General features: G+C 37.7%; 1 protein-coding gene across 10 annotated transcripts in view; it reads right to left on the reverse strand.

Moving 5' to 3' along the window:
- Nucleotides 1-7,461: 7,461 nt before the first annotated feature.
- Nucleotides 7,462-25,193, reverse strand: part of KHDRBS2 (KH RNA binding domain containing, signal transduction associated 2) — a 329,216-nt gene continuing 311,484 nt past the window's right edge. For 5 of the 10 annotated variants that reach the window (XR_011903071.1, XR_011903069.1, XR_011903065.1 and 2 more), the window contains 4 exons: nt 19,323-19,454; nt 18,565-18,718; nt 13,175-13,341; nt 7,462-11,627 (listed from right to left, as the gene is read on the reverse strand). The gene's annotated coding sequence lies outside the window, so the exon portion shown is untranslated. The remainder of the gene's footprint in view (nt 11,628-13,174; nt 13,342-18,564; nt 18,719-19,322; nt 19,455-25,193) is intronic. The other 5 variants (XR_011903072.1, XR_011903067.1, XR_011903068.1 and 2 more) reach the window with 1 other exon arrangement.

The following is a 25,193-nucleotide window of genomic DNA, read 5'->3' on the forward strand; positions in this document are numbered from 1 at the left end:
TGATATTAAGGAAGGCACTGGATTTTCAAGGCTAGAGCTGTGATTGAAAATCCTACGTACAGAACTCTTACTTGTTTTTCAGAAACTAACTGAATTATGCATCTTCTAGGACACATTTTCAGGGTTTCACTGAGTGTGTACTGTTGGCATTGAAGTGGCTTTAATATAGAGAAAAGCTTTAAACATTTTTCTGATTTTTTTTTTTTTTTTTAAACTGAAACAGAATCCAGCAGTTCTTTGTGACAATAACGACATAGAGCAGGTTTGTCTGAACTGCATTTCATAGAAATAAAATACTCTGTAGATAACGCTTTATTATCTACAGTTTTTGGCACTTTTAGTTTCTTTAAGTGAGATGCTTTAATCAGAAATAGGATTACATAAAGTAAGTGCTTAACAGCTCCAAATTTTAATATAAAAAAATAAACTACTTTGCTTAATGTTTAAGATCATCAACAAATCTAAGCATTACCTGAAGAAATAGCATTAGTGACCTTCCCTTTATTTTGAGATAATGAAAGGAAATTTGGCCAGATTTTTTTTACTGAGCATTCTAATAAAATTTCACTGATCCATGGAAAATAGAACTTTAAAGGAGCAGAGAAACCACTGATGCCATCATTAGTCATCTAATTCACTTGGAGTAAGAACTAAGACCAAACAAAATTGCATTTTTTTTTATATCCATGTTATCAGAATGTCACTTGCTACAGTGGAAAAGAAGAGGCCAGTAGGAGACAATAGCTCAAAAGAAAATGTACATTTTCCCCCCCCTTAAAAGCATTTAAGTAATGCCATCAAATCACTGCTAACAGTATCACTTTTTACACAGTAAAAATATAAATTAGTGCTAAACAAAAATGTTGCCATGACATGGAGCTACATAACTTAAAGAAAAAAAAAACAACAACACAATTTTCTTTATTTTTCTCTAATAAAATGTTAACTCTGAACAAGTATTTTTAACATATAATTCCAGTTCTGTTCTGGTATGGCTATTGGAAATCCTGCCATACTTACTAAGTCTATGAAATTGAGATTTAATGAGGACTAGGTTCATAGGAATGGAAAAAAAAAAAAAAAAGTGCTTTTTATCCAGGAAAATATAGACAATTTCATTTAATTTTTCTTCTTGTGACATGTAATAAAAGCTTTCTCAATTCTGGTAAGATACTCTGCTTGTTAATCTGGACATCCAAAAGATGAAAAGATAGAAATGCAAGAAATCTTACCCTTGAAAGCAATTTATGCAGTAAGATCAAGATGATACTGTATCTGTCTCCACCCTTCTGCTGACTTACCGTAGTCCACTGATTAATAACTGCTACAGTTTTAAATATAATTTCAAAATACCGCTAGGGTCATTCTACATGATGAAAATAATGAATGATGCTGAAGTGCTTCCTCTGATAATTCAAACTCGATTGGCCTTGTGGCGGTCTTGGTGATTGAGATTGAATTTTGACTTGCAGCTTCTGCAGAAAACTCTCCCATTTGCTAAGTTATTTCTATACAAAAATTTAATTGGTGTGTGCTGATGTTAATAAGAATCCCTGATGTGAGCAGTACTTTAGATTCAATGGGAAGTGGAAAGAGCAATCAGAAAGTGTCTGGTTTCTTTCTGTATCATATCTTCTGTATCCTTCTCCATCCTTGTTATACTACCTGAGAACAGTGCAGGGTAATGCAAGGCTAGTATTTTCCAGCCAATGCACAGAGACATTCCATTGGTAAACTGTGGAGGGATCTGGTTGTGTGATAAGTGTTCTGCCCCTTTTACATGGGCTGGAATTAACTGTACTCACAAAATTTACTGTTGTGCAGAAGCATATACAGAAACTATGCGAGTGATTATTTTTGGTAATGATATTTTTAACAGACAGTATTTTTAAGCAAATATGACCATTTCATTAGATAGTCATACCTCCCTAAGTTGCAGACTTTGTTAAATAAAGCTGAATTTAGTGCCACGTTCTCAATCACTGGGGATAAAGTTTCTATTTCAGTTTTTGTGATAACCACCGTTCAGGACAGAGGATCTAAAAGTACTGATTCACATGTTTACCAACTTTTCCCACACCCAGAACAGAGTGTGCAACTAGAATATCAGAACTGGGGCAGAGTTTAAACTGAAAAACAGAAAACTGGAGAATTAAAAATATGTGAGTTGGGCAGCTTTCTACTGGGGAGCTTAGCACTTTTTAATAAACAAGCCACAAAAAAGGAAGAGGGAATCTAATATAAGAAAAGTCCACTGAGAGATATTAACTCAAATTTTTTAAAGTTTTAAATGAAAGACTTATAACATCATTATTGTTAACTTACAATATTTATAAAACTTATATACACAACTTGGAATTATTCAGAAGTGTCATAAGGAGACCAGAAGCAGCTGGATTTTAACTGTGTTCTTCTCTCACCTCCTTTCTATTCACCATTATAGAAATAGGGCTGAGCAGACACACCTGAATGAGCTTGACAGATTGCTTTCCTTAGCATCTTCTGTTGCGCTGATAGGAGAGTACAGGGACCCATTCCACTGTGTTCTTCACTTTGGACATCAGCCTGTGTTTTCTGCTGAACAACCAGAAACCAGAGCCACTACTAATCCCCCTCCTAGCTGGCGTCTAGGTAAGTGAGAATAGAATCTTATAAGCACTCAGGTTGGAAAAGACCTTAAAGACCATCCAGTCCAACCACTACCCTAACAACCCTCTGCTAACTCACGTCCCTGAGCACCACATCCAAATTGTTCTTAAACACATCCAGGGGTGGTGATTCAGCCACCTCCTTGGGGAGCCTATTTCCATGCTTAACGACCCTTTCTGTAAATAAGTGCTTCCTAACATCCAACCTAAACTTACCATGGCACAACTTGAGGCCATTTCCCCCCCCATCCTGTCACCAGTGAGAAGAAACCAATCCTGCCCTCACTGTAAGTGCCTTTCAGGTATTGGAAGAGAGCAGTAAGGCCTCCCCACAGCCTCCTTTTCCCCAGATTAAACAACCCCTGTTCCTTCAGTCTCTTCTCAAAGGGCATACTCTCCAAGCCCTTCACAAGCCCTGTTGCCCTTCTTTGGACCTGCTCCAGCACTTCTATGTCCTTTCTGTACTGAGGTGCCCAAAAGTGAACACAGTACTCAAGGTGAGTACTCACCAATGCTGAGTACAGGGGCAGGATGACTTCCCTAGTCCTGCTCACCACACCATTCCTGATACAAGCGAGGATGCCACTGGCCTTGTTGTCTAGCTGGACAACAGTCAGCTGACTGTCCATTGGTACATTAAGGTCCCTTTCCACCAGACATCTTTCCAGCCTCTTCTCCCCAAGCCTGTAGGGTTGACTGGGGTTGTTGTGACCAAAAAGCAGGACCCAACACTTGGCCCTACTGAAACTCATACAGTTTGCCTTGGCTCATCAATCCAGTCTATCCAGGTTCCTCTGTAGTGCCCTTCTCTCCTCAGGCAGATCAACACTCCCTCCCAGCTTGGTATCATCTGCAAATTTACTGAGGGGGCACTCAATACCCTCATCAAGATCATTAATAAAGATGTTAAATAGAAGCAGCCCCAGTACCGAGCCCTGGGGGACACCGCTTGTGACCAGTCGCCAACTGGATTTAACTCCATTGACCACAACTCTTCGGGCCCAGCCATCCAGCCAGTGTTTCACCTAGAAGAGTGTATACCCATCCAAACTGCCGTCCATGACTTGGGGATGGTCAGCTATTGTGCCTTTAAAATAACTTCCTTCATGTATTCCTAGCATTCCTGGGCTCCCAAGCACTCTAAAACTACCTTCCAAGGGACCCTCTCAACTGCAGTTCTAAAGAGGTAAAAGTCTGCCCTGCAGAAGTCCAAGGAGACAGTTCTGCTGATTCCCCTTCAACTAGGATCAAGAAATCCAGCATCTCATGATCACTATGCCCCAGACAGCCTACAGCCTTTAATTCCCCTACAAGACCTTCTCTGTTAACAAACAGCAGGTCCAGGATTTTGCTTCTCCTCATTGGCTCCCTCACCAATGTCAGGAAGTTATCTCCCACACACTCTTGGAATCTTCAGGACTGTTCCCTCTCTGCTGTATTATAAATCCAGGAGATGTCTGAGAAGTTGAAGTTCCCCACAAGAACAAGCAGGAATGACTTTGAGACCCCACCCAACTGTTTATAAAGCATCTTGTCCACCTCTTGATCCTGATTGGGTGGCCTGTAGCAGACTCCCACAATAACATCCGTCTTATCGGCCTTCACTTTTATTCTGATTCAAGCTCTCCACCCTATCATCACCATCATTAATTTCCATACATTCACATTCTTTCTTAACATAGAGGGCTACCCCACCACTTTCCTGACTTATCTATCTCTTTTGAAAAGTTGTTAGCCATTATTATAAAGAAAGTAGGTCTCATTGCAGAGGAAAAATTATCTGTGTCTGTCACAGCTTGATAATGGAACAAGCCAGGAGATCTGTGAGGGTGGAGACTCAAAGTTTAGGTCTTCAATGACAACAGACTAAGAAAAAAAACTGCAGTATAAGACTGCTGATGCAAGTCTTTCTTGTGAACTTAACTACTTTCTATTTATTGTTAGAAACTGCAATATGTAAGACTAGGTGAGCTAAGAAAGCCTTCACAAAATCATTTTTCCTAGCTAAATCTTCTGGTACTTGAAATGCCAAAAGGGGAGGTATAGCTTAGCTCACAAAGCTGCTACATGTTAGGCAAGCAGCAAAGAAATAAGAGGAGATTTAAAATAAATAACAGGAATTCAACTGCTAGGGACTAGATTATAACAGGCACATCGTGTGTTCATTGTTGCCTAATTCAATGCCTGATAATTAGATATACATAGAGATGCAAGGTAATTTCCTCAGCTCTCTGCATGGCTCAGGCCATTGTACAGATTGTGAGAAAAGTGTGGGATACAGTTCTAGAATCCCATGAAGGGCTGGTGGCAGACCTCATGACAAGGACATTCACACCTTCCTAGCTACCTATGGTCATAGGTCTCTATAACCTGTGTCTTCATGTAGTCCTGCCAAATTTCAGGGTCTGAAGAACACTAAACTTGATTCTGAGTCATCACCTGCCTGTTAATGCGTTTGTCCTGTTGCAGATGCTGGCTTATAGGCTTTCCAGTGGCAACGTTCTGATCAAGGCCTATGGACTGGGAGTGTCATTGCAACATGGACAAAGGTGCTGTGAGCTGCACTTGCATTCAATGTGAGAACTGGGGGAAGGAAGAAATCCTTCTAGGAAGCTGGTTTATATTTGTGCTTCACCCTAAAGGGACAGGTAGTCGTCTTCCAGCAGAAGACATGTGCATACATCATCCTGCTATACAACCAGTTACAGCATTCTTCTCCACACTTGGAAAGAAAACATTCCTATAGGCTTTCATGATGTATATGTAAATACTCACTACCACAGTTTTTAGGCTGTGCTAAGAGCCTTGATTCACTGGAATCCTAAACACACACAAACCCAGAGACTTCTGAATCATAAAAAGAATAAACTGGCCCGGCATATGGCCTAGAACACTATATTGCAGCCATCTGTTATGCTAAATATTTGTTGTGATGCCTGGGTCAGGTCCAGTGAACTGCCACCCTTCTGGCCATATCCCCAGCCATAGTAACTAACTCAGCAATATCTGCATGAGCAAGGTCCTTTGTGGTTAGATTAGTGGTTAAGACTAGTCCTGAAAGGAGACTGTAGATGGTCAAAGGAGCTTTCAGCAAGTAGATGAGCTTGGCTCATTCATTTCTATATGGATAATTTGTCTTTAGACTCCTAATGACAGCACAGTATCTTGTTATATTCTTTTCTTTGCAAGAAAGCTATTCTTAGAAGTTAAATGTGCAGCTTGAACTGAAAGTCCATACTGCCATAGTCTAATTTCAGGAGAAGGATTTAGCCTTTCTGCTCCTACATCCTCCTGTCTTTTTCAGTTCTACCTAATGAGAATGCTTTTGTAGCTAAAGGCAGGAAGAAATCAGTCATTTATGCAGATCTCCCCTTTGCATGCCTTCTCTCTCTTTGTCCTGCACTCTCTACTTTAATTGAGCTAGAGAGAAAACATTTAGTAATCTCTCTGCCTCTTTCCTCTCATTAGGAGAATGATGACATATTCTTTTTCCAGAGAGTGTCTTTAGAAGCATGCCATAGCAGCCACTGCTCATTATCAGCACTGGGAAAAGAAAGAGCTTGTGACTTGATATTGAATTTATGTAGATGCATGTAAATGAGAAGACAATTCATTGAAATCAGATGTAATACAGTAGTGAAAAATCAATGGTGTGAGATCAGAATCCAGTTCAGCAACTGTTTTGAGCTTCTGTTACTGTGCCAGTAACCCTCTACCTGTATCATTTCTAAGGGAAGTAAGCCTTAGGACAGTGATACAAACAGATAAATGTCAGACATATGACACTAATTTTGCATACTTTAATATATATTTCACCTAACCTTGTGGGTCTATTTTCAGATTTGTTTATCTCACTTTTGCCTACTGTAGTGCAAAAGAAAGTGTGACAACAGCAAAGTAGCAAAGTCCAAGGCTACACTTCCTCAAATACAAGAGTGATTAGCACAGGAACAAAAGAAAGACTGCTTACCTTCAGAAGACCTCATGTACACAGGGATCTCCAGTAAGATCCCCCTTGTCTCCATTGCAAACCCTTAAATGAGATCTGGGAAGGGCTGGACCCTGGCTCCGCCCCTTCCAGTTACTCAGCAGCATTGCTTGCACCTGAGATCCCCTAGGTTGTCCCTGCCTTCCCACCAGGTGCTCAGTCACTAGTTCAAGCCATGAATTGCATTTCCACTACATCTACAGACTGACATTTCCACATGCAACAAATTCTTTTCCACACACATGAAAATGGAACAGTTCTTTTCTTTTCTTTTCTTTTCTTTTCTTTTCTTTTCTTTTCTTTTCTTTTCTTTTCTTTTCTTTTCTTTTCTTTTCTTTTCTTTTCTTTTCTTTTCTTTACTCTTCTCTTCTCTTCTCTTCTCTTCTCTTCTCTTCTCTTCTCTTCTCTTCTCTTCTCTTCTCTTCTCTTCTCTTCTCTTCTCTTCTCTTCTCTTCTCTTCTCTTCTCTTCTCTTCTCTTTTTCCTTTCCCCCCCCTGTGACATTTCTATTTTATTTCTGTCATTCTTTCTTCCTTTGCTTTTCCTGTTCTTCCTTTCCTTCTCTTTCTCCTTTTCATCCTTCTCTGAAAATTTGTGCTAGTGAGCTCTAATAATCTCTATGTACTTTAATTACTGCTATTAAATACAATCAAATTTATCACACATTTTTTACTTCTTTTTATTACCATAAAAATATTCTTGAATCTTACAGTCACATTATTGACCTATATTGCATTTCTCTAGAGCTAAAAAAGGTGAAAATTTATCTAGAAACAATATTGGTTTCTGTATACCAAAGAAAAATTAGTTTTAAGCACTAATTTTAACAATCCAGGCTGAGAGGAATAAAAAACTTAATATTCAACAGAGTGAATGGAAAGATGGTTAAATGCAAAAAGGATGCATGCAATGCTAACTACCCACAATTCAAATGCATTATAAAGAAACCAGTGTTCTTATAAATGTGAAGTCTGAGTTTTAATGTGTCTATTAACTTTCATCAAACCTGTTAAAATTCTTTAAAGCATTCTTTAATTAACAACTTCTAACTATATCTGAGACTGAAACAAATATTATGACCCTCAAATGAAAGAACAAACTAAGGCATGGAGGAGTAAAGAGGCTAGTAGAAGTCCACCAGCCCACAGTTCCATCTAAAATAAACTAAAATTGATAAATGCCTACGCGAGACTGGAGCCCTGAGTGGGTGATATATGACTGCAACAGCAATCTTCAGTTCCATCTGTTTTGGTTTTGTTTCCTCACAAACCTAAGTCCCTGGTCTCTTATGTAGGCCAAATTTGGAGGGCAATTTTTAGTTCCCACCATGTATACGGCCATCAATTCAAAGCGTATGCCATGGCATTCTGTGTGTACATAGAATTTACAGGCAAATAGTATCAGGACCTAAGTATTTGCAAAACTCAGGATGATTTCAGTGAAGGAAGAGCTGAGCCCAGTATCCCTCATCAGCAGAACTTGCAAGGCAGTCTCCGTGCTGATTCAATCACAGGACTCTATGCTGAGGTTGTCAACAAAAGTGCCAATTAGTGACAGTTCTGATGATGATTTTTGTGATGTCAACACCTGTCCACTATGAACTGGACTGCAAGCACCATCACATTTCCCATCAGATGCAGAACAGCTGTCAGGTGGTAGCAAGGCTGAATGATATATTAGCTTCTGTGCACATTAGTAAACCAGACAGTCTGTATTGTCTCTAAAATGCCTTTCATGTCAAATTATTTTCCCTCTTTAATAATGCAACTGACTTTGTTCCTTTGATTTTGATGTGTTTTCTAGCTTACAGATGATTTATTCATATAATATAAAGTAGCAGTGTGTGATTAAACAAAACAAACTCAAATGCAAGTATAACCAGATTTTAAGCAGCAGGCACAACAATCACGCTTGCAAAAATATACCTACATAGACTTTTAACAGCCTTTGGGGGTACAAATTGTTTAATTATAAGCCCATCTGACTTCCTGCATAATTCCAGCTTGATGGACACAATGACATGTACAAAGGAGCGTTTGTAATAGACATGTGCAGGTTTTGAATACAATGCATCACTATGGAGCACAAAAAAGGATGCAGATGTAAAACAGGTATGCATGCATAAATGTGCAGAGATCCTGACCTGAACACTATCAAACATGGAGGAATTAGTGATCCACATATCAATTTCCCTCTTCAGGAGTAGATCTGCACTGTGTTCCACACTGAGCACAACCTTCAAGTCTGTGCTGTGGGCTGCGCACACACTCTTTGCAGGACGGACCTCACTGGATAACAAAGCAGCCTATGGGCAGCTCCCACTTGGTACTGTCAATTGCATCACCTGCTTGTCCTTGCCTTCATGTGAAATAGCAGTGAAAAATTCCCACATGCACATCTTTTTAGTTTGATAGGAGAAATGGTAAGCAGAATTATTTTCTTTTAGAAAAGCCCTAGAAGCACTCAAATGACTAGAATACTGGATAACTTTTCTATTCAGTTCTGCACAGGATGCTGTGCCCTGCTTGGAGGCCCATCATGGGGTTCCCAGTATCCAAAGGAACAAATGTCTGTGTGTAATGCATTCATTTTCTGTAAAGTATTAGCTGCAGTAAATTGTATTTTAACCAATGCTTCATGGTACCTTTCTTACTGGGATTACAATAAACCAGTTCCTCCTGATGCAAAGCCATTTGTGTGGGAATGTGTGTGCTGCACATGGTCAGCTGTGTTTTGACTTCTCTATTTTAGGATCTTGCTTCAATACAAAACATCTTCCATCAGCTGAATTATTACAATTTTCAATCTGCCATTAATTTAAGAATATCCCTTTCTTTGAGATGTGACTCATGGTTTTTCAGGTCCAACATTTTACATTCAGATTTTATTCTTAACATCCTCCATTAGTGAAAGATTTCACAGCAACACCCAACCACCATCTGATTTATTGAAGGTAAGTGAGGGAAGTAGGTACCTCTTAAAATTTCAATGCAAACTGATATATTGGTTCACAAGATACACTTGATTATTTTGCTAGTTTTTCAAAAGAGAATTACTGTGATCACCTTCTGGAAAAAATCTATTTCATTAAATATCTAAATAAATCTGCCTAATGTATTCAGGGTAGTTCCAACGTTAAATAGTGTGTGACGCGGTAACTGCATTTTGCATAGTCAGGAGAAAACTGAAAAGAAGTGTAAGGAATGCCACTGTCTTCTACAGTATTTGGTACTCACTAAGTATTTGGTACTCACTGTGCCATTACATGCCCAGACTCCCCTCAGTACCCTGGGTTCTTTACTCAGTCATTCCATAAATGTTTTTTAAAGACTGGGTAACAACAGCATATATTTTATTTCTTAATAGTAGAAATATATATGGTCTAATTTCTTTGTAATTCACATGATACAAATCTGAACTGTAAACAATAATTCACTGAAAAACAGTTACGTTTATTATTTTCTGGAGGCTTCATACTCTGCTCATATTTCTGGCTGGGAAGCAGAAAAGAGCTACTTGTTGGACAAAATCACAAGGAATTCTCTGTTAACTTTAAATGTTATCCAGTAGATTTCTTCTAGACATAAATGCATATGGAAATTAGCACCCTTCAGGGTGCTACTTTTATGTAGTTTTGCAGAATGTTTGAAGTTTCAAAACTGGTCACACATTGCCAATGCATTCAAAAAGCTATCCTGCATTTCAGTTGCCAAACAAAGGATGTATCTACAATTTCTGGTGGAAAATAAGATCAATTAGGAAAAAGAAAAAAGCAAAACATCAAAAAACATTTATTTTTTTTTCCACTCAAGGCTTGGAATACATATTTTGGGCATGTTCATTTTCTCTCTCTTTGCCAAGGCAGATTGGGTTTTCTCAGCAAGGTACTGCAAGAACATATATATATACATATATATATATATATATATATTCAGGTGAATTCCCTAGATGGTGAAAAAAAATTAGGTTGTGTATGATTTCTACTGATGAGTTCTTATTCAAAGCCATGTACACCTACTCCAGCCAGCTATACTTGAAGATGTGTATCTTTTGGAATCATATAATTTGTTTTTCTTTACTAATCATGAATGCCTTTATTATATAACTTGTTATGCTCTTATGTAACAGCAGACTTCTCATATCTCATGTGGAATGAATACATGTGCATGCCACAAAAATAAAGGTGCATGTTGTATACTCATGTTTTGATTTTTAGGCATGGCATTTTTTTTGACTGTAATAATAATATTTCACACGAGGGCCAATTTAACAAGATTTAAGACAACAAACTGTGGCAGTTCCATATATTAATTTAATTGCTAACAATCAATGGGATATAGTGCAAATTCCTTTGCCTTCAAACAGTTCCACACTGTCAGGGAGTCACCAAAGCAGGATACATACAATGCATTGTGTGTTGGAATTCATTCTTTGCGTTCTGCAGTCTTTCAAATGGAAGCTGAAAAGTTTACATTTTAAGCTGTTTTGATGCAGTGCGTTATCTGTTGCAGTCCAATGCTCTACTTCTTGAAATTAGGTGCATTATTTACCTTCTGTTACCAATTATTCCTACCTTTATTTCTAGAAAATATTGATGGAAACTGGGTCATGTAAGTAGGAAAATGTATAGAAAAAGTCTTCTGCTTCATGTGGGTATACTTGAAACAAATGACATATGTTGTGTCTCTTTGATTAGTTTAGATTTTTGAAATCTAGGCAGGATCCCCAATCTGAACATTAAAGCAGGATGAGATTTATTCTGTACAATTTCATCTCCTTGTTATACTCTTTGTCAAAAGAAAGAAAGAAGGAACCTTGTGCCATTTTCAGTTCTTGTTTAATATCTTCTTCACAGGGAGACACTGTCAGGATATTAAACTCATCTGTTCTTTTGGATAATAAGGATGTAATGTACCATTTTGACCTTTCCAAATGCTGTATTTCAAATTGCTGCTCATTAGATTTCTTTTTCTTGATTAAAGTCCTGCTAACCTGTAAAAACAGAATAGAGTAAAACCTAGTCAAGACACAGCATATCAAGCATGATCAAGGCAGAACCACATATTTTTATAGCTTAGGGGCTCTAACAAACATTAACGCTTTTTATTCTAGGTCACTGATGTATTCATTTGTAACAGAGAAGCTAAAATGATGTTTATTTAATTTTTCCTCATGACAATTCAGAGTCTTGAGCTGAACAGTGTCTATTTGGTTCAGGGCTTAATTATTACGATGTTAAATACTCTATTTTGGGAATCTGTAGAAAAGTTTCAGAGAAAAAGTTGTAAGAGAACTGTAATTAAATGATAATAAATATGACTAAGACAGAGATTCTTCTTGGCTGATTTATAAATTCTTAAATTTAAAAATTGATGTTAACTGTAACATTGTACACTACTTTCAAGTGCAATCTTCTGCATGGCATGGCCACATAATTTCTCTATCAGCCTCTGTAGCTTCAGTATGAGGTGTAGTATATTATAGCTTTCAGAAGGATAAAAATTGCTTTGACTGTTAAAAACTCACATTGTAACCTTTTGTTGTTGGGGTGAGGGGATGGAAATGACAGAATAGAATTATTGGCTTCAACTAGTTACACATTCTTTCCTACTAAATTAGACAGCTCTTAATTGTCAGAAATACCATTTGCTGTAGGTACTTGCAGTCAGGTGACTTCTCAGTCTAAACTGAATCAATAGATAGAGCTGCTCTTGTGTCTTGCTCTTAATATATTTTCACTAACTTTTTTTGTTTGTTTCAGAACTCTTTTTATGTACCTCTTTCTTTTTTTCTTTTCTTTTTTTTTCTTTTTCTTTTCTTTTTTTTTTTTAACATCTGTTTCAAAATAACATATTGACACACGACTTTCCAGAAAAGTCCCAAAAATTTGAACAAACAGTTCTTCCTCAATTCCTTGTGACTGTTTAAGTCTCCCAAGGGTTACATTTGTCTTCAAATAGCATCCCAGTCTTCAGCTTATTGTCTACAGTGACATTGTGTCCTTCTCAAAATTACAGCTTTTCTGGCTAACTCAGGAGAAGATCAGACTAAAAGTAAAGGAAACAATTAAAATAAAAAAAGAAAAAAAAAAAACCAGTAAAATGACACAATCTGTCCTTCTGCATACCATTTAAGTAAAAGTCAATGCAATTCTCACATTCACAGTTTGGTTTTGCCATGTGTAAGTAATTTTATTACTGGGACTTCCAGCTGCAAGTCTAAGACAGACTGGTTTCCTCTTTGTTTTCAATAGCCTAAGAACATAACAGTGAAGTGGTTTTGCCTACTATTAACCTCTGACCTGGAGAACCTCCCAGCTTAGGACTGGTGTTGCAGAACTAAATACACACTCAGCGATAAATTTACTGTTAATGGTGCCCTGGAGAGAGAATATCTCAACCTTGGTGTCGATGTTATGATTGTCTCCTAAGGGACTGTGCTGTCTATTAGAGCAATTTGTTAACTGCTGTTTATTGTGTCTCTATAGATCAGTAAGCGTTGTAAAATCACTAGGAAAGAATCTTTGTTGTAGCACTTACCAAACCAAAATGTGCAGCAGCAGAACTGCACTGATGGAACACAGGAAACAGTCTAGTCTGGGCAATAAAAGAGGCAGTGAATCTCCTTTAGGTGGTTTGTATCACACCCACAAGTATTAAGAGATGAACATGGGGATGCTGTGACAGGTAACAATTCACTCGGCTCTCTGTAGGAAAACGGATTATTATCACTAAGAAGAGCAATAGCTTAAAGTTCTGAGTATAATACACTATCTTAGACACAATTTTTTTTTAACCTGAGTCTGAACATTAGTATTAATGAAAACCATATTTCCCTAGAAAAGAAACAGACCTCCTAGGAACAGTTTATAGCTGCAGGTTATACCAATTGGATTGTGCTACAGTGTTGAGTCTAGGGAGAAGGCAAGTTATCAATCAGGAAGAGGTTACAATGAAACTAGATACTGTATTTACTATTTTTCTGACTTTCAATTGTTATATACAGCTCAGAAACAAAAGGAAGGAGCAAAGCCAAAGCAAACAATTCACTGTTCAAAACTCTAGTGTGCCCACAAGTGGGTGCCCAGACCTGCACATGAAACTGCATCTATGACTGAAACGTGAACTTGCATTTGTTTCCAGTTTCTATCTATTTGAAATAGCAATATGGCATAGCACTATACAATATCCTGTTCTGCCATGTAGATGCCTTCGAAGAAATAAAATACAGTTCTATAGTGTTTTTAACTGGAGGAAATAGAGACTACAGCTATGAACTAATTACTGTTGCTTGACAGTTATCAGTAAGTACACAAAATACAAGAAGTGCCTGAAAGGCATTGGCCTTTTTAAATTCCATGAGATTCTTCTAAGACTGTAGATTCTGTGAATCTATAAATTTATTAAGGGAAAATGCAGTATTACATTGGACATGGCTACTTTGCCAACCTGCGTGAGTAATCCAAATCTGTTTAAAGATAATAAATGTTTTGTTCTGAGGTATTGTAAAATCAGCTATCCATAAAATTGAGCCATATGGCTCTTCCTCTTCTCAGAATGAGATTGCTGTCACCTACCCTACTTTAAAAATGCTTCATGGAGAGCTACATAAATGCATCCTACAGATAGCAGGGCTTGGAACCTTTTATTTATTTATTTATTTATTTTATTTATTCTTTTTTTTCTTTTGCTAAAAATAAGCCTACATAAACTTCAGTATCACTGATTCTATGTTTTGTTTTTAAGGGATGGGTAAAAGTGGGCTTCAAGAATAACAAATGCACAAATATAAAAATGAGAGTAAAGTTTAATTAAATAAACATAAATAGTTGAGATATCATCATAGTAGAATCATAGAATAGTTTGGGTTGGGAGGGACCTTTAAGATCATCTAGTTCCAAGCCCCCTGCTTCCAGAGAGGGAGCATCCACAACCTTGCTGAGCAACCTGTTCCAGTGCCTCACCACCCTCACAGTAAAGAATTTCTTCCTGATATCTAGTCTAATTCTACCCTCTTCCAGTTTAAAGCCATTTCCCCTTGTCCTGTTGCTACATGGCCTTCTAAAATGTCCCTCCCTATCTTTCCTGTAGACCCCTTTCAGGTACTGAAAGGCTGCTATAAGGTCCCCCTGGAGTCTTCTCCTGGCTGAAGAGACCCAGCCCTCTTTCCCCTACTTACAGGGGAGGTGCTCGAGCCCTCTAATCTTTGTGGCCCTCCTCTGGACCTGCTCCAACAGTTCCATGTCCTTCTTTTGTCAGGACACTCACTCCAGGTGAGAACTTACAAGTACAATGTAGAGGGGAGAATCACCTTCATCAACTGACTGGACATGCTTGCCTTGATGCAACCCAGGACACAGGTGGCATTTTGGGCTGCAAGTGCAGCCTCTTCATGCTGAATCTTTCATACACTGACACCCCCAAATTCTTCTTCTCAGACCTGCTCTCAAGACATTCTCTGCCCAACCTGTATCTGTGCTTTGGGATTGCCTTGACCCAACTGCAGGACCTTGCACTTGGCTTTCCTGAACTTCATGAGATTGGCATGGGCTCACTTCTCAAGCCTGTCCAGGTCCCTCTGCATAGCATCCTCCTAGATGTCAGGAGGTTTCTTCAAAATTGAGTTTGTCAAGCCATTAAATCCATGTGTTTACATTTATTTCATTCCAATTTACTTTGCTTCCTGTAGGCAATGTAACAGTTACTGTCTTTTTCTAAGAAAAGCAAAACACGTCATTTAAGTTCTGTAGATTTTTTCTTCCATTGCAGTACCTATCAAAGTGGCATGCAGGTACACCATATGGATGTGGAGAGTAGAATTGCACAGTGATGATGAAGTACACTTGGTAACTTAAAATAATGATCATTACTTTAAATTCCCAGTCCCATGAGACCTTATTAGTAAGAAGCAAAAATATAAACAACAAACATCAATGACATAGATCGCATCGAGTGCACCCTCAGGAAGTTTACAGATAACACCAAGCTGAGTGGTGCAGTTGATACATTGGAAGGAAGAAAAGCCATCCAGAGGGACCTGGAGAGGCAGGAGAGATAGGCCCATGTGAACCTTATGAGGTTCAACAAGGCCAAGTGCAAGGCATTGCACTAGGGCCAGGGCAATCACAAGTATTTATAAAAACTGGGGGAAGATCATGAAAGTAGCCCTGTAGAGAAGGACTTGGGGGTCCTATTGGATGAGAAGCTGGATATAAGCCAGCAGTGTGTACTTACAGCCTTACAGGCCAACTACATCTTGGGCTGCATTAAAAAAAGGGCAGCCAACAGGGAGAGGGTGGCTGATTGTCCCCCTCTACTCGGCACTTGTGAGGTCCCATCTGGAGTACTGTGTCCAGGCCTGGGGCCCCCAGCACGAGAAAGATGCAGAGCTCTTGAAATGGGTCCAGAGGAGGACCACTGAGATGATCAAAGGGCTGGAGCTTCCCTCCTAGGAAGAAAGGTTGAGGAAACTGGGCTTGTTTAGCTTGGAGAAGAGAAGGCTGCAGGGAGACCTCATTGTGGCCTTCCAATACTTGAAAGGAGCATTTAAACAGGAGGGGGAATAGCTGTTTACATGGGTTGATAGTGAAAGGACAAGGATGAATGGTTTTAAACTAAAACAGGGGAGATTTATGTTAGGTATTAGAAGGAAGTTTTCCACTCAGAGGGTGGTGACACACTGGAACAGGTTGCCCAAGGAGGTCGTGGATGCCCCATCCCTGGAGGCATTCAAAGCCAGGCTGGATGTAGCTCTGGACAGCCTGGTCTGGTGGTTGGCAGCTCTGCATATGGTGGGGGAGTTGAAACTAAATGATCATTATGGTCCGTTTTCAACCCAGGCCATTCTATGATTCTATGATTCTATGATTCTATGATTCTATGATTCTATGATTCTATGATTCTATGATTCTATGATTCTATGATTCTATGATTGTGTACAGATTTATGTACAAGCTGACAGCTGTAGCCTGCAGAGCAATGTTTGCAGCTCTTACATCCTTTCCATGGATATAATTAAAGAGGATCAGTACTTAATTTTTGAGTATTTCTTCAGGTGAATAAGTAACTCAGTGTGACAAAATCTGGAAGGATTTGAATTATTGTTCAGAAGAATAATAAAATCATGAATCAAATGTACTGCTGCACAAACTGTAAATACAAATGCACTGTACCATGTCAATTCTATTACATGTCAATTCTATGGCTGCAGCCATAGTAAAAAATGATTATTTTATTGTTTACTAAGATCTTTTTGGTATGAATAAGCCTGCAGAAAAACTAGATTTTCCTTGAATGATTTAAATATATGGATTATTTCACACTGTGAATGTTAAAAGTTGTAACTACTGGAAATAGCTTTTTCTCCTGATAGAGGTACGGAATTGGTCTTCAACAGATGAAATCTACACAGCATGTTATTTAACATGGCACCAGCCACTTTCCTTTATTTCTGGGTTAAAGTGATGTCTGGTGAAATTACATTGTATTTTGAAAAGAGAAATAGGTGCATATTGACACTAGGATTCAGAGCTTGTTTTTTATACTGACTAGAATTTTGGATTTCTTAAGGCAGGGTACAGATGAAAACAAGGCCTACATATTTACATAGACAAAAGTTAATGACTTTGACAACTTTTAAGTAAACCAAAACTTACAGAGATCTAACCTACTCTGGCTAACCATATAGATGGTGCAGTGAGACACAGGAGAGGAGCCCCACTGAAGGGCATTTGAGGAACTGGGTGAACAACAAGTTGAACATATATCTACAGTGTGCTCAGGCAGCCAGTATGGCTAACTATGTTCTGGGGTGCATCAAACATAGCATTGCCAGATGGGCAAAGAAAGGGATTATCTCACCCTACACCCCACTGATGTGGCTTCAGTTGAGTATAGTTTTGGGTGCCACAGTACAAAAAGGATATAAAACTATTAGAGGGTGACCAAAGGAGAGCTACAAAGATGGTGAAAGGTTACAAGTGGAAAATGTATGAGGAGCAGATGAGGTTCCCTGGTTTGTTCAGCCTAGGGCAGAGGAGAATGAGGGGAGGCTTCATTCATCACAACCCACAGCTCCTCATGAGGGAAGCGGAGAGGCAGTGCTGATCTCCTGTCTCTGGTTACCAACAACAGAATAGATGGGAATGGCATGGAGCTGTGTCAAGAGAGGTCCAGGTTGAATATCAAGAAAAGATTATCTACTTGAAGGTGGTTGGGCACTGAAGCAGGATGTCCAGAGCACTGGTTGTGCCTCTAAGCGAGCTGGAGTACAAGGAGTGCTTGGACAACACTCTTAGTCATATGGTCTGATTTTTGGGTGGTATGTGTAAAGTCAGGAGCTGGACTCAATGATCCTTGTGGGTCCCTTCCATCTCAGGATGCTCTACGATTCCATCCTTTATATTTTATTAAATAGCACATTTGAAAAGCTTCATTTCTTCTTACAGTGTAAAATGAAAACCAGTGTCATTAGAAATTTCTGGAACATGGAAATAGACAATATAAGAGGTATATTAAAAAGATAAAAATTGCAAATAGAATTTGCACTCTTAGAATCAGAACTACTGATTTTAATTTTCATTATTTTGTTTCAAAGCATCAGTCCTCCAAATGTGGGCAGCCTGCCTCCCCTGAAACTCACTTAGAATTATGATGATAATTAGAATACCCAACAAAACATATTTGTGGAATCAAATCAGTCAATCGAATAAATAAATTGCATGAAGTCTTAGTAGGTTTGATGAACATGCCATGAGAGATAGGGAGAACTCCAGTGTAAAAGTGAGTTTAACTACCTTCTTGTCAAAGTCAAAGCCAGGGATTACCACCTCAGACTCCAGAGTGTTTGTGATTTAGGGAGGTCATTTCCAAATACAGTTTGTAGTTGACAGTCTATTACTTTTAGGATCAGAATCTGTAGTCAGGCTGACCTGGAGCTCTTGGTTCCCTGTCCTGCTTTGGGGCTGAAGGAATGCCTTTCTAGAACACTTAGTTTGAGGCCAGGAACAGTAGCTGGAGCTGGTCTTGTCATGAAGCCCCCAGTAAAGACTTGATTATGGGTTCACCTTCTGGGATCTATAAGACCTGAAAAACAGCACAAAAGAGAAGGAAAGATAACTTCCTTTGCCCCAGGTAATTAGCACCACCAGCTGCAGTTTAACAATCTTCTACAATTCTTGAATTCTCCCAAAACAAAACAGAACCAAACCAAACCAATCCAATATCACAATCCTGTCCAAAAATAAATGGTACTGGTAAAAGATTTCAAACTTTTTTCCCTCCCTCAGCATCAGAGTTTAAGCAGTTTGCTTGTAACCATAGATTTAGTTTGCACAGTGGATTATCCTGTATGTCTGCAGTCTCTATTCCTTACCTACGCACTTCAATATGGAAAGCAGCAATTTCAGACATTTGATAAAAACCCAAAGATTATTGAACGTTTACTCTCTGGTGCAGTAGAATGCTAAATCTTCACGTATGTAAAAATCAAACGGATTTCAATAATAGCACACATATGCTTAAGCTTTATATTTTCTCATGTTCTTCTTATATCAGAGCAAACTATTTCTTTAAAGAGATAAAATATCTATCCTTTTATTTTCATGATTCTTAAGAGTGTCAAAACTCAGTTGCTTCATACTGCATCATATCTATAATATTGAATTGAAGGCTTGATTTTAAAACTCACGTAAGTCACTGAGCCTCACTGAAGGTTTGGATTAGCTTGAATTTTATCACCTCTGTCCTTTGTAGTTACTACAGCAAATAGCCATGCTGAATTTCTAGTCCTGGATAAAACATGCCAGTCATGCATATAACACTGAAAGTGAAAAAAATAAGCATTCAGAAGTCAGCAAGAAAGAATGATGCTTTCTATTTTTTGTAAATCCAAACATTTGTGTTTCTGATTTAGGGATTATGGCTCAGTACGTGCCAACTGTTTACTGTCAGAACTGTGTGTGTATGTAGGGTTCATCCTAAAGTGAATATGCCTGATCTTATCAGTATTTGGAGGTGATGTTCTGCTTTAATAGAACAAGTAAAAATCATGGAGATTTTTACTGGTACACAGACTATACCCCAGAGAACAACATTTAAATGACTTGAAGTAGTCCTTTTAATAAACCATTTTCTGTAATCTTCCATTTTGCACAGTACAATATTAGAGACATTTGATGTCCTTTATTCCTACAATTAGACCCACTGAATTGAAGAGGATGTAGTTTCAGTAAAAAGACTAATTGAGTTCTTACACTTATTTTTCAGAGTTTTTACTTTCATTGTATTTAACTGTACTCTGCTAGGATCAGTATCATTCGAATCTTTTAAAGTATGTCTAAATAAATTACTGTCTACTCTTGTGTCCTTGACAAAATTAGTTTTGTTGTTCTTTTTCTAGGTTCTCATAGAGAATTACCTGTGCAAATCCTATCTATCTATATGACAGAAATACCTTTTGCTGATGGGACAGGCATATGCCAAATTCTGCCAATGTGTGCAAACCTCTGAAACATATGCATCATTGTCTTTTAATTGAATTGTCTGTCACAGTGTTGTTACAGTTAGCATTAGAGTTCATTCTGCCATTGAACTGGCAGATACTGAGATAAGCTGAATATTTGTCTACAACTGACAGATACAAGAACTGGTTTTCATTCAAAAATGTATTTTTCAGTATGTGAAAAATATTGTATCTTTAAAAACAAAAAGGCATGGAGAAGGTAAAGCAGATGAGAAAGACCTGAAGCATGTGAACGGTAGATATAGACAACACTTTTCTATTTAATTCAGAATGCTTTTTCTATTGTTATTATATGAAGCATTTGAAAAGACTGCAAATGTCTCCCAGTCCTTGTACCCTATTCTGTGGTGCTGTGCAGAGACAGACTTTCTGATCTTCACAGACAAACAGTACAGTACCTAAGAAGTGAAAATGCCTTTCACTTAGCTACAAATTAAACAACCACTCATTATGAGAAATCTTGCTCTCTGTACTACATCATTATTGTCAAGCCTTAAAAATTTCTCTGGACAAAGATTGCCTGTGAGAGGATAAGAAGCTGGATGAGATTCTGATAACGAGCCAGAGGAACTGTTAAGCCATATTAGAAGATTAATATTGCAACACCTTGGTACACATATCAAGATTGAGGTTAAATACACTGTAATTAAAATCTTAGAATATGGTTGAAAGTGAAATGTCAAAACAGGAAGAATACATAAGCATAAATTGGATAGATTTGAAAAGATGGTTAAGAAACTTCAGAGACACTGTTAAAGCAGGTACTTCAGAAGTCTTGATACTCAAAAGTATTTCTTAACCCTGTATTTACTGTATTAATGGAAAATAACTAAAAGCAGTCATGGCCATCCTAATAGAAATAGCTGCTCAATGGGTAACAGATGTCCAAGAAACAGCAGATAGCTGAATGTGAAGTACAATTAGAATATTAGATTATTTTATGGCCCAAAGGTATGCTAGAATCTGCACTCAGTGTGCTTAACAAATTCAGTTGTCTAAAATGGAAGCTAGTGTCAGTGCCCTCTATTGATGATAATATTCCTATTCATTAATTCGGAAATCAGGAAAACCAGAAAGGTTAGGAAATAGACAATCACTTTTTTTTTTTTTTTTTTTTTTTTAATAAGCATAAAATCCCAAAGCCAAATTATTAGCAAGTACTGAGGTAAAACTATTCTCACATATATCACAAACATGTGCTTATGGGAACAGCCGCATTTCTGGTGAAATGCCACCCTACCCACCAAAACCCACCTTCTTATAGAGGAACCCTGTTTCTAAGCTCTGTTTTGCACATTTAACATAATAACATTTTAAAGCAACAAGACATTTTTAATTCATAGTAATAAAAGAATTTATATGCTCACAGTAAAAGTTATTCATCAAATTCCTAAGACTAGGGAGAAGCTTCCTCTGTTGACACTGCTATTCTTCCTAGGTACCTTATCACTTCAGAGCCACATTTGATGTCTGATGTTCCTAAATCTTCACACAGTGCAAGTTCTGGCATTGGTTATCCAAAAGGTCACCACTTTGTGGATATGCCTCTTCACGTGGGAGAATGTAATTGCTCATTTGAATAAATCCATTATTACTAGAGGAGAATATGAAGTGATCGTGCACTTGTAACGCATTCAGTGTTTAAAACTCCAATGGCTTTAGACTTTAATCCCTGTGAGTGCATGATTGTCACCTGTGTTATTTGGATAAACACTATTAATTTACTGCCAGTTTTAATATTCTGGAAAATGATGCATATCTTACTAGCTCCTATTTGACCACTGCTTAAAAAGAAAAAAAAACAAAAAGCTAGATTCGGCTTGGTGGCTTTAACTTCATGTAGGAGCAGTGTTCAAGCTATACAGAGTGTGGCCTGTTGCCCTGGTAAGAAGGCTTCCTCTGTTAACATTTGCCTTTCTGCAAAGATCTAGGCACAAGAGTATACAGGAGTGGCTCAGATTCATCATTTTAAGTCTGTACTGTTTTCTGCTTTTGCAGCAAGTGATACTTCTAGATCACACTAGATTATGTGTCATTTCTTTGTAGCCACTGTTAAGATCCAGACTACATCCTTGCCCTATTTTCAGTTGATCATCCTTGGCATCATCTGGGAATCATAACTTCGTATTTTTCAAAGGAAAACAATTTACTATCTTCTACATGTTTGTGTTTCCATCTTCCATCTTGATATTCCTGACCTTCTAACAGACTTTCTTAGTACATTTATCTAGTGGATAACTAAAACAACCTATTTAGGAGTTCCTGTACTAACTGAAGTCTATCAAGCTGTAATTATCTTTTGAGAGTCTTTTACTTAAAATCTATGTTCAAAAGTATTTTCTTAAAATGACAAGTGTAAAAGTACATTAAGTAAGAGTACTACAGGACATTCAGAGCATGTAAATACAACTGTGGGGATAAACAAGGGCTGCCTTGAAAGTAATGCCTTCTATATTATTCTGTTGGGGAATGACATCAGAGGTGGATGGTGGTGGTATGGCAGTAGAGGTTGAACATTCCCACCAATACTCTATTACATTTTGCTGCTGTGTGACAGATGGCAGCAGAGGGGAAAAGCATGAAGACTTTGAAGAAGGTTGTGAATGCACAGGAGAAAAGCATTTCTGGCCTGCAAAAGTATCAGCGTTAGTGGTAAGGCATAAAGTAAAAAGTATACCACTTGATCTCCAGGCAGTGGTTACCAGACTGGCAATTAGAAACTTATCTTTCTGCCTTGAAGTGGACTGCATCCAATTCAATATTGTCAAGGGACAAAAAACTTGATATCGAAGATGCTTAATAAATAAATAAATAAATGAAATCACATTTTAAGTGAAGTTTTAATTTGAAATGTAACTCTTACTGTTACTTCCCAAGGCAGAGCTCAAAGAGAATCACTCCGTGTCTTCCTCAATACCTGTTTTATTAGCCTATCCTCATGTACTCAAGTGCAAAATTACTGTGACAGCACAAGACAGGCGGTTCTTTTGATTTCCTCTGCTATTTCAAACATCTTGCGAGCAGCAAAACTTGGATAAAAGCCATTGGTTTAGTCATTCGCTAGAAAGCTTTAGAAACATCTGCTTGCTTCTACAGGAATGATAACTGTTCAGAGATGGAATTCAGTGATCACTTCAGATGTTAAGAATAAACAAAGGCAACTCTGATAAGCCTTGCACCTACTAAAAAAAGCTACAATAGTTATCAAACTGCATAATATTAATCTGGAGCAGATTTAGAATCCTATTCCATGGGAATAACAGAATAAACGGAGAGCAGTTAATAGGATTAAACACACTAAGCAGAGACGTGAAACATAAAACCATAGTTAATGACTCGTGATCTCTCTTCTCCTCCTCCTCCTCTATTTCTCTTTATTCCTCTTTGGTCTATGTAATTCAGGTATATTCTTCTCTTTTACCAGTGCATAGTCTTGTTTATGTATCTAGTCTTTTCCTTAAAAACTCAGATAATATTGACATGAGTTTCTTTTTTAAACAGCAACAAAATACATTATACATGCATGGATCAAATGAAAAATATTATACAGAAATGTTTTGCCTGCTAACTAAAGATGAGTCCAATTTACTTTCTATGCCTTTGTTTCAAATACCTCAAAAGAAGAGGTGATGCTGAAACCAGAGTACACATTTAGGATGTGGACTTCATTGGATATAATGAACTTCAACATCTGGATCAGTGTTCTGATACTGCAAAGCAGAAAATGTGCTGTTCTTTCATCACTTGCAGTATATTTCAAAGTGTCTAACAGATCAAGGCAGTATGTCATTAAACAAACATGAATCTCTTAGACTTATCACCTATTTCAAGTGACAAAATAAATTTCTTAAATGTTTCATATACTAAAAAGATTTTAAGTTCATTATCTTGATTAGGAAAAGACTGATACCAAATTTGTATTGAATAAATAACATATCCAATGTTATTCAATAAAGAAGTTTCATATCTAAAAGGAAGAAATTAAACTTCATATTTATAAAAATGGACTTTTTAAATGACAACCACTTTATTAAATCATATAATCACTTTCTGGAAACATTGCAAACCAGTATTATTATGTTCAAAACCTAAGATTAAAAATAGCTTTCCTTTAGCTGATGAAACTGTAGGAATACAGACAGGCATTTTGAAGATAAACTTTTTTGTCTTCCAGATCCTAAGATTTGTAAAATAACCTGCAACTGAAGGAAACCAGAACACAGAGGTCGGTTCCATCTATGCAACTCCAAACAAGTAAATGAAACTTGCCGGTTAGTAGGGCTAACAAGTATGTGTTGTTAATCAAATACTGCAGTGCTAGATTTTGCTACTCTTCCATCAACTGGGAGAAATTCTCAGATTATTCAAATTTTTATCAGCCTCTCTGCACTAGGGCAATAAAACACTGATATTAAATCTATGAGAATTTATCTGGGCGGTACTGCTGTCTACTAGATATCAAACTGTTTTGTCAGTTTCTTCTGATGCTACTTGGTGTGAGGAATTATCAAAATTTAAGCATTAGGATTTGTGTTATGACCTTGGGTTATCTGAAAAAAGCAGCATTTTTCTGCAAATCTTGTTTCCTTTTGCTGTCAAAAGGAATAAAAGTTTGGAACCTGCAATTCGCGTGATTCACTCAGAGGACACCAAATCCCTGTAAAAGGATGGAAGAGAAGAAGCCAGTATACTGTCTTAATACTTCCCATCTGGTTCTTTCAAATTGTTTGCTACACTGCAGGAAAATGTTTCAGCTCTACAGGAACTCAAGATGTGTGGATCCATGGCAAGCCTTTTGGATACAGTGAAGCCTTGCACTCATATTTTGGAAATCAATTCAAAAGGAATTTGACTGAGAAGAGTCACAGAGGAAGGAGGGACACAAACAAGTTCATATGCTCATTGACCACTCAAAGAGTGTGTAACCATGCAAGGCCTTTTGAAAGCAGAAATCAAATACCAAAAGCTACATGCAGAGTCTCTCACCTCAGGGCTTACTTAAATGCATACATATCACAAAAATCCCTAGTTAAAAAG

Source organism: Excalfactoria chinensis, chromosome 3 (assembly GCF_039878825.1).
Source record: "Excalfactoria chinensis isolate bCotChi1 chromosome 3, bCotChi1.hap2, whole genome shotgun sequence".
In the NCBI taxonomy this organism is placed as follows: domain Eukaryota; kingdom Metazoa; phylum Chordata; class Aves; order Galliformes; family Phasianidae; genus Excalfactoria; species Excalfactoria chinensis.